Source organism: Cetorhinus maximus, chromosome 8, assembly GCF_964194155.1.
Source record: "Cetorhinus maximus chromosome 8, sCetMax3.hap1.1, whole genome shotgun sequence".
NCBI classification, from domain to species: domain Eukaryota; kingdom Metazoa; phylum Chordata; class Chondrichthyes; order Lamniformes; family Cetorhinidae; genus Cetorhinus; species Cetorhinus maximus.
Window position 1 is genome coordinate 4,693,933 of NC_135886.1, and position 10,759 is coordinate 4,704,691.

Sequence of the window (10,759 nt, forward strand, 5' to 3'; positions counted from 1 at the left end):
TTGAATGTATAAAGATCAGAGGGAAAGTAAAAAAATCAATTAAGAGAAGCAAAGAGAGAGTATGAGAAGAGACTGGCAGCTAACATAAAAGGGAATCCTAAAGTCTTCTATAGGCATATAAATAGTAAAAGGTTGTAAAGAGTGGCATGGGGTCAATTAGAGTCCTAAAAGGGGTTGGAGGCAGAGGGCATGGCTGAGGTACTAAGTGAGTACTTTACGTCTGTCTTTACCAAGGAAGAAGATTCTGCCAAAGGCATAGTGAAAGAGGAAGCGGTTAAGGCAGCGGATGGACTAAAAATACTTTTTAAAAAAGTATTAGAAAGTTTGGCCTTCCTTAAAGTTGATAAGTTATCAGGACTGGATGAGTTGAATCTGCGGATACTGAGGGAAGTAGGGTGGAAATTGCGGAGGCAAAGGCCATAATCTTCCAGTCCACCTTAAATAGAGGTGTGGTGCTAGAGGACTAGAGAATTGCAAATGTTACACACTTGTTCAAAGGAGGGTATAAGAATAAGACCAGCCACTACAGGTCAGTCAGTTTAACTTCAGTGGTGGAAAAGCTTTTAGAAATGTTAATCTAGGACAAAATGAACAGTCACTTGGCCAAATGTGGATTAATTAAGGAAAGCCAGCACGGAAGTATTAAAGGCAAATCATGTTCAATTAAATTGATTGAGCATTTTGATAAGGTAACAGGGAGGGTTGATGAGGATAATGAGGTTGATGTGGTTTATAGGGTCTTCCAAAAATGCCACATAACAGGTTTGTCAGCAAAGATAAAGGTCATGGAATAAAAGGGACAACTGCAGCATGGATATGAAGTTGCTGAGGAACAGGAAGCAGAGATTAGTGGTGAATGGTTGCTTTTCGGACTGGAGGAAGGTATACAGTGGGGTTACCTGGGCTCAGTACTAGGACCACTACTTTTCTTGATCTGTACTGACGTTCTAGACCTGGGTGTGCAGGGCACATTTTGAAATATCTGAGAGTGGGTGGAGGCAGAATTAACCCTGGGCTGGGTTCTCTGGTCCTGCCCAACGTTGGACTGGAAATTCCCACCTGAAGTCAACTGATCTTTGGCTGGACCCTCAAATTATCCGTCCCACCTTCCCACCTGCGACTATTCCTGCCATGGGCAGGACCATCATGAACCAGCATGAACACGATGGCCAAATGGTCTCCTTCTGTGATGTAACCTTTGGATCATTCTATTTCGATGACTTATACCAAGTACTTGCTAATACTCGACACAAAGTATCAGTGCAAATACTGCACTCGACACAAAGTATCAGTGCAAATACTGCACTCGATATAAAGTATCAGTGTAGTTGATGCAATACACTGACACATTGTATCACTGCAGCGTTTGGAGGGGGCGGGGAGGTGGCTGGAGAAATGATTGACAGAGGACCAGAGCACGCTCCGCCCCTCCTCCCTCCCTCCTCCTCCTCCTCCTCCTCCCTCCCCAACCCCAGACGAGCCTCCTTCCCGCCGACCAATGAGCTGGAGAGATCCGGGCGAGCCTCTGGCACGTGACGCGGGGCGCTGCCAGCATGGAAGGAGCGAGCGCGTGACAGCGGGGGAGACAGAGCGCGCGGAGCGGAGTCAGATCCCCCCGCCCCCCCCCCCCACCACCACCACCACCCCTCTGAGCTGAGCTGAGCAGCGCAGCGCCCAGACCTTAAAACAACAACAACCAAAAAAATAAGAAGTCAAATTTGCAAAATATCATAACAGTGCAACGACAGCGGGGACGGCAGATGTTTCCTACGGCTGCATTGCATTCCCTATGGAAATTCAGGTCAGAGAGCGTAATTTCAAAAAATAACAATACTGCACGCCAAATGCCTATTAAACTAGTAAAACTAATGGTTACCATTGCAGCAATGTTTCTTTTCCGCAGGAGTTTGGAATTGTTCTAATTCTTCTGTGGTTTCCTTTTAAATGCTTTAAACCACGTCATGGAAACGTTTGAACAATAAAGAAATCTCGTGTTTGATTCTACTTAAAATGTAACTTTCCTTCAACTTGTCGCAAAAGGCGAGTTTTTAATATTTTTTTTTTCGTTGCCAGGCGGAAGAAGGAAATTTTTTTGCAACTTTTTGTTACCTTATCCCCACCCCCCATCCCCAAACTCTCTCTCTCCTCCCCCCCCCCCCCCATCCCCACCACATGTAAGGCAGACGTCGATTGCTATGACTGGCAGCTGCCATGACCAATGGGGAGTTGGCAATCTGCTGTTGTCGTTCCAGGTTGGCGCCGGCTCCCAACAGGCAACCAATGGGCGCTGACTGGAGGCGGGGCCCTGGGACTGAGTGGCTGATGCAATGTAAACCTCGAGCTGTCACAAGGCACTAACTTTTCCTGAGGCAAAGGGGACTCTACTGTGTTGACACAGCCACCTTTTTAAGCAAGGGAAAGGGAGAGGGGGGTAAAAAGGCACTTCCGTTTGGCCCTGTGAATTTAAATAACCCAAGAAAATTATTTTATCCATTCGAATGGTCTCCTTGTTGTTCCATGACTGGAACATTTTCAGTGCTATTTTATAAGGAGAGGTGGGGAGACTTTCAGCACACGCTCAAGTCAAAATAAAGCCCAGTAACTTTCAGTGAAACTTGTTCAACATCAGGAAATAGGCTCAACTGACCTCAGGAGTGTCCTTTTTTGCAGTAGCTAAACTCTACAGCCTTACTGGGGTGTGGGGGAGTCAGTTAGCTCGATTGGCTGGTTTGTGGTGCAGAGTGATGCCAACAGCATAGGTTCAATTCCTGTACTGGCTGAGGTCATCCGTGTCTTCTCAACCTTGCCCCCTTGCCTGCGATGTGGTGACCTTCAGGTTAAACTCACCCCCAGTCATCTCTCTTTAATGAGAGAGCAGCCTATGGTCCTCTGGGACTACAGTGACTTTCATAGGTGATGCCAGAGTTTGCAGCTTCATCCCAAAAGGATATGTTTTGCATTACGTGATTGCTTCTGTCCTTATGGAAGAGTTATTTACTCAGAAATTGCTGGAACTCTGCAAAAAATGTCCAGGTACTATCTTAAAAAGTGCAAAGCTGGAGACTTGGTGTCATAATTAGAATTTTTATGTATTTCCAGAATTTTAAAAATTTATTTACTTGTCTTTTATGTAATTTAATCTGATCCTGAAGACACAGACAGAGAGGCTTCTTCCAGTGCTGCTGTGTAACCAGTTTTCTAGGTTTGTGTGTGCACCCCGGGTTGTTTTTCCTCTTTCTCTCTTCTCCACCTGAATGTTTTGCCTAGTCTCATTTTTATATCCTCTTTCCTGCCCACCAGAAAGTTTACTTTTTGCTCCGAGGCTCCTCCAATGATCAGTGCGTGAGAGCTTGAGGTATCGGGAGAAGTGTATTGTTAAAACCCAAAGTGGCATTAGGGTTTTTAATAGGAGATATTTTCTTGGGGCCAGCACAGCCAAATAGATTTGTAAGCAGCCATTGCATCTGGAACCATCCTGAGTGAAGGTATCCTGCACAATACATTAATTGATAGTGAGACCCAGAGATTATAACCAAGAACTCTTTACACTGGCTACTAAAATTGTTCTCATGCTACCACTTCTCATCAAAGTGTACTGACTATACACACTTACTGGACCAAAACTCATGCTAACTTTAGCCTAACCAAATTAGCAGGCAATTGATTGATAAACAGCTTGTAGTAAAATTAGGTTGTAAAAATCTGTTGTCTTCATTGCAGGAAACTGAAGACAGTCAACTTTTTCAGATCTAAATACATAAAGTTGCAGCAGCCTATTAACTAGTCAAGTAACCTTAGTGTGCTCCCTGTCACCCCCAGTTACCAGCCATTTGTCTTGTCGAATTTCAGGGATATTGTAATGCCTAACATTACCAGTCAATGTGGTGCGGCAATCAACAAGACCAGCAAAACAAAAATATAACTAAAACAATAGAATAAAAGTCAGAGAAGGTCATGATTTATGTAACCGTACTCACCAGATCACACCTTGACTACTTTGTCCTCATCTGATGACAGAGAAGTGTTGGAGGAAAAAGACTTTGGGCTGATCCTTAGTTTCAAAGGTTTAAAGTTATGAGAGGAGGTTGCAGAAACATAAGATTTTCACCTATGAAAGAAGGTGGTACAATGACATTTACACAAGGTGGCTAAAGGTATGGAAAAGATAATTCAGTGTTTCACTTTACAGTGAGAAAGTAACACAAATTAGCACAAGGTCAACTTAAAACCGACACCAGGAATGCCAAAAAGAGTGTTTAAGGATAAACCCAGCAAATACAGGTCTGTCAGTTTCATTTGGTGGTGGGAATGCTTTTAGAAAAGGTAATCCGGACAAAGTAAGCAGTTATTTGGACAAGTGTGGATTAATTAAGGAATGTCAGCACAGCTTTGTCAAAGACAAATCATGTTCAGCTAACTTGATTGATTGATTGAGAAGGTTGATGAGGGTAATGCAGTTGATGTGGTCTACATGAACTTCAAAAGGACGTTTGAAAAAGTGCCACATATTACACTTGTCAGCTAAGCTAAAGCCCATGGAATAAAGGGGAATGTGTCAACATAGATACCAGGTCGTCTGAGTGACAAGAAACTGAGAGTAATGATGAAGGGTTGTATTTCAGACTGGAGGATGGCATACAGTGAGGTTTCCCAGGGGTTGGTACAAGGACCATTGCTTTTATTGATCTATATTAGTGACCTAGACTTAAGTATACAGAGCATAATTTAAAATTTACAGATGACACAAAACATGAAAGTATTGTGAATTGTGAGGAAGATAATGATAGACTGGTTGCATTAGTGGACATGTGGCAGATGAAATTTAATAGAGAAATGTGAAGTGATACCTTTTGGTAAGAAGAACCAATAGAAGCAATACAAAATAAAGGGTACAATTCTGAAGGGGATGGGGACAGGAAAAGAGAAACATTGAAGGTAGCAGGGCAGGCTGAGAAAGTGATTAAAAGGCATACAGAATCCTCCACCACACATTAGAAGCATGTGAAGACGATAGAGTGGGTGTGGTAAAGATTTATGAGAGTGGTTCCATTAATGAGGAATTTCAATAATGTGGTCAGACTGGAGAAGCTGGGGCTGTTCTCCTTAGAGGAGAGGAGATTTTTTAGAGGTGTTCAAAATCATGAAAAGTCTGGACAGAATAGGTAGGGACAAACAGTTCCCATTGGTGGAAGGACTGAGCACCACTGGACACCAATTTAAGGTCATTGACCAAAAAATCAACATCAACATGAGGAGAAACTGTCTAGCACAGTGAATGTGGATTCAATCTTGGTTTTCAAATGAGAATTGGATAATTATATGAAGAGAAGTTTGCAGAGCATAGGGCTAATGGCGGGGGAGTGAGGCCAGCTAAATTGCACTTGCAGGGTGCTACCACAGACATGATAGCACAAAAGGAGGCCATTTGGCCCGTAATCATGATTACATGATTTTAGAAGTTTGTTTTACATATGGAGAGGACTTGTAGTTAGATATTTACCAAAAAGATACTTGGACTCCAAGGGTTAAATTATGAGGAGAGAATCTACAGACTAGGGTTGTATTTCTTGGAATTTAGAAAGTTATGGGGTGATTTGTTTGAAGTTTTCATATTATTAAGGGAACCAGATAAGGCAGAGTGGCATTAAAATTGGAGCCAGACTTTGCAGGAATGAAATTAGGAAACACCACATGGAAAGAGTAGTACAAGTTTTGAACTGTCTTTTGAAAAATGGAAATTAATGCTGGATCAGTAGCTAATTTAACATCTGTGATAGATCTTTTGTTCACCAAAGGTGTTAAGGAATATGGGAAAATAGCAGGAATATAGAATTAGGTTGCAGATCAGTCATGATCTCATTAAATGATGGAACGGCCTCCTCGTCCTCCTGTCCTTTGCTTCTAGAGAAGTAGAGATTGCAAACACTGGAATTGTTTAAGGCGCAATTAGATATTGCATTGTGGAGGATTCTGGATGGGTGAAAGAAGATGGACCTGTTGGAGAGCTTCATGCCTGTGAAGTTAGAGCAGAGGTTGTTGTCAGACTGGGACCTTTGCAATCACTCTCACTTGCATGGCTGGCTGACCTGTCTGAATGTAAATAAGCACCATATGTTTCACATGACCACATTTTGGACAATGTATTACAACCTGTTTTTTTCCTTTGGGTGGCTGCTTTGACATGTACCTTACAAAATGCTATTTTTGGAAATTGTAATGCATTGCAACTTTGCAAAACACTATGACAATGTGATCAGAACTTGGTGATGATAAAGCAGGGCACGTGAACGGATGGATAAATGCCCTCAAACTAGAGAGAGCACGGGTGGGAACGGAAACATGTTATTAACTTACAATTCAACCCACATGTGAAATCAAATTAACTATTATTCAGATTTTGCTGAAAGACGATTTTTAAAATGTTCTTGTTTTTGTCTTCCAAGTGTTTTTGCATGCGACTGGTTAAATCTACATTCCAATTATTGAATTATTCTACAAATGTTTCGGTGAATAACTTGCAACAGAAGTGGGTGTTTCTAGTTCATCAGGTTGCCTGCCTTATAACTATTTCCTGAAGCAAGTTACGCTACACCTGGTTCTTAACTGTAGCCAGGGCACACCTGCTAAAGAAACAACATTATATCTTTTTATTGGGACTGTATATGTAGTAAACAACGGGAAAACTGAGTATGTTGCATCAGATTGAAATGATGAAAGCCATGCATTATTTTCATAATTTAATCAGTTTTATTCCTCTCCTGAAGATGTTCATGGCTCCTTCCATGTCTATCAGTCATTGTCCAGTGCCTATGGCCAGTCTATATTTAAGGGCCCCACAATGAAGAGTGTGAGACCTTGTGCTCACCTGACATCCACATACATAGCTGGGCTGAGTGTATAGCGATCAAGAAGGAACCCTCGAGAACGTTCCCTCCTTCTGCAGCCCTCCCCTCAAAACATCGGGGCTAACTGTAGCACCTTTTATTTATTGATGCCCTGCGTGGGATTAGTTGACCCAGCACAGAGCACAGGCTGACCCTGCCACATTGTACTTTTAGACATTGGTAATGAGTGAATGCTGTTCACATGGTCATATTGTAATGCTGTTTTTCAACAGTGTTGCAGTTCTTTGGTTTCATGGTTCGTGCTGAGCTTGTTAGCACAGCAGTAGGAATATTACTGATGTTTTCAATGCACCTGGACTAAAGAGAACTAAAATTAGCCTGGATCCCAGCTCTTGTTGGCGGGTCATACAGACTCGAAATGTTAACTTTGTTTCTCTCTCTCCACAGGTGCTGTCAGACCTGTTGAGTTTTTCCAGCATTTTCTATTTTTGAATGCATATTTTTATTTTTTCTTGATCTGTGGGCATCGTTTGGCAAGGCCGACATTCCATCCCTAATTGCCCTTGAGAAAGTGGTGGTGAGCCACCTTTTTAAAACCCCAAAAAGTACTTCACCAAGATATAAGTATCTTACAGTATTAGGAAGTCTAGCAAAGCAGCCAGGCTAGAAGCACCAGTGAAAGGCAGTTTTCTGATAATTTTGTGATGTGCTGAGAAAATTATTAGTCAAGATAGCTCATTGATTTTTATTTGCATTTTTTATGGCGGTGGGGTGGGAGGGAGTTGCTCATTCAGTGGAATCCCCAAACTTGAGAATTAAGTACAAAGGACATTTGGAGCCCAATTGCACTTTTCAATTTTGTTCAAGATCTCAATGTCTGTCACTATCACTTTACCCTGCTTTGGCTGTGAACAGAACCTCAAGCATTTGCTGACATATGGAGAAGAAATCCTAGGAACTGGCATCTTTACTCCGTATTGGCTGTAACTTGACTAACTGGACATCATTGACTCAGTCTTTAGAGTTGTTTTTATAACAAAAAAAATTTTGGTCATTGATTAGCTCACTGAATGAGGCCACTGTGGTGCATTGAGTTAACTGGAAGCACAATATTCTGTGAAAACAAGTCACTAACAATTTGACCAGACAAACAATTGCATTTATTTTTAAAAGTATCCCACCATAGAAAATAACAGGAGTAGCTATAAGACATCACCTAACATTTGTGTATTGGCCCTTTTGAAGACACAAAACTACGTAGCAAACATGGATTGCTTGTAGCCAGCTGAAATTAATTTCAAAGAAACGGGGACGCTTTACTCTGTACTAAGAATTGAAATTAGATGATCCTTTCGTATTGAATGGTAGACCACGATGTGGCCCAGAAAAGTAGAAAGTTGGAGGTGGGGGGGGAGACAATAATTCAATGGAAGAACAGTACTTCCGTGGAACAGGCTTCATCAAAAACGTCAGAAGCAGATAGTGTTGATTTGCACAAATGCAAATTAGCTAGATTTTTTTCAGATTGGCTTTAGCATTACAGTATATTTGTAACTCGAGACATGATGACATATGCACAATGTTGGACTGGTAAAGACTCTCTGGTCCATCCAGCCAGTCCCTCACAATTGTGATATCTTGTGTGCACTTTGCCCTCCACCTAAAACCATGTGACTGCCTGGGAGAGATGGAAAAAAACAGATAAAAACACAAGCAGATTTGGGGCTAAAAAAAAAATCTGGGAAATACCCCTCCCTCCCACCCAGGCAATTGAAACTGATCTAGGAGATCACTCTGGCCCTGAATTTCCTACCTTTTGTAAGAGGTGATGCCACCCACTGCACCCCTCCTCCCCCACCCTGCCGCTCCAACCAGAAACAGATCCAGCATTTGCTTGAAGGATTTCAATTAATTGGCAGCCTATTCTTTGGGAAAAGAACCTGACCTCAACCTAGACCTGGCTTTATGCAACTTAAAATTTTGACCCCTGGTCCTCCCTACCTTATTCAATTGGAACAAAATGTCAACGGGAACACAACCTTATTTCCGTATTATCGTATAAGATCAAACAGATCTTCCCCTACGTCTATTCTTCTGAAATGTGTAGAGTTCTAATTCTTTTAGCCTATCTTGATATCTAACATGCTTTATACTGTGAATTAGTCTAGTGTCCCTACACTGCACCCTTTTCAAAGCCTCAGTAGCATCCACCACATGAGGAGACCAAGCTGGCAACATTATTGCAAATGAGGTCCGACCGAGGTTCAGTACAAGGACCAAAACAGTATAAAAGCAAAATACTGCAGGCGCTGGAAGTCTGAAAGAAAAACAGAAAGTGTTGGAAAAACTCAGTGGGTTTGGCAGCATCTGTGGAGAGAGAACAAAGTAGTATACCTTGTCTTATACTCAGCTGTTTTATGAATACATCCCAACGCCCTATTTGTTCTAGCCATCGCTTCATGGAATGGTGAGGTGAGAGTGACTGCCCTTGATATCAAGGCAGCATTTGACCGAGTGTGGCATCAAGGAGCCCTAGCAAAACTGCCGTCAATGGGAATCAGGGGGGAAACTCTCTACTGGTTGGAGTCATACAGAGCACAAAGGAAGATGTTTGTGATTGTTGGAGGTCAGTCATCTCAGTTCTAGGACATCACTGCAGGAGTTCCTCAGGGTAGTGTCCTTGACCCAACCATCTTCAGCTGCTTCATCAGTGACCTTTCATCCATCATAAGGTCAGAAGTAGGGATGTTCGCTGATGATTGCACGATGTTCAGCATCATTCAAGACGACTCATACACTAAAGTAGTCCATGTCCAAGTGCAGCAAGACCTGGACAATATCCAGGCTTGGGCTGACAAGCGGCAAGTAACATTTGTGCCACACAAGTGCCAGGCAATGACCATCTCCAACAAGAGAGAATCTAACCATGGTCCCTTGACATTCATTGGCATCAACAACGCTGGATTTCCCCACTATCAAAATCCTGGGTGTTACCATTGACCAGAAACTGAACTAGACTAGCTATATAAATACAGTGGCTAAAAGAGCAAGTCAGAGGCTAGGAGCCCTGTGGTGAGGCACTCAACTCCTGACTCCCCAAAGGCACAAGTCAGGAGTGTGATAGAATACTCTCCACTTGCCTGGATGAGTGCAGCTCCAACAACACTTAAGAAGCTCAACACCACCCAGGACAAAGCAACCTGCTTGATTGGCACACCTTCCACAAACATCCACTCCACTCCTCCCTCCACCACCGATGCACCATGTCAGCAGTGTGTGCCATCTACAAGATGCACTGTAGGAACTCACCAAGGCTCCTTAGACAACACCTTCCAAATCCACTAGTGTTAGCATGGGCAGCAGATGCATGGGAACACCACCACCTGGAAGGTCCCCTCCAAGCCACTCACCATCCTGACTTGGAAATATATCGCCGTTCCTTCACTGCGGCTGGGTCCAAATGCTGGAACTCCCTCCCTAACAGCGCTGTGGGTGCACCACACAGACTGCAGTGGTTCAAGAAGGCAGCTCACCACCCAGAGGGCAATTAGGGATGAGCAATAAACATTGACTTAGCTAGCGATGCCCACACCTATGAACGAATATTTTTAAAATTGCTTGTCTATCATTTAGAGAATTGTGCACCAGATGGTGAAACCTGTTTCTTTCTCCACCTTCTGTAATGCTTCTCACTGACAGCTACAGGAAGCGTGGTGTGCCTGCGAGGAACAGGTGACTTTGGGTCTATGGTTCCCAAGCTTTCCACCACTGGAGGTTTCCTCATCTCATGTCTGGATCTGTTGCAGACTTATTGATAGAAATTGATTGCCATGGTTAGTGAACAACTTCATTATTGTTGTATTATGCAACAGCCAGTGGTGGAAAGTGAACTAGATGAACCTTGGTGACCTTTT

The 10,759-nt window shown here is 42.8% G+C and overlaps 1 protein-coding gene across 1 annotated transcript in view; it reads left to right on the plus strand.

The window, feature by feature from the left end:
- The first annotated feature begins 1,698 nt into the window (after window positions 1-1,698).
- Window positions 1,699-10,759, plus strand: part of LOC144683387 (Krueppel-like factor 15) — a 25,442-nt gene continuing 16,381 nt past the window's right edge. The window contains exon 1 of the mRNA XM_078546346.1: window positions 1,699-1,801. The gene's annotated coding sequence lies outside the window, so the exon portion shown is untranslated. The remainder of the gene's footprint in view (window positions 1,802-10,759) is intronic.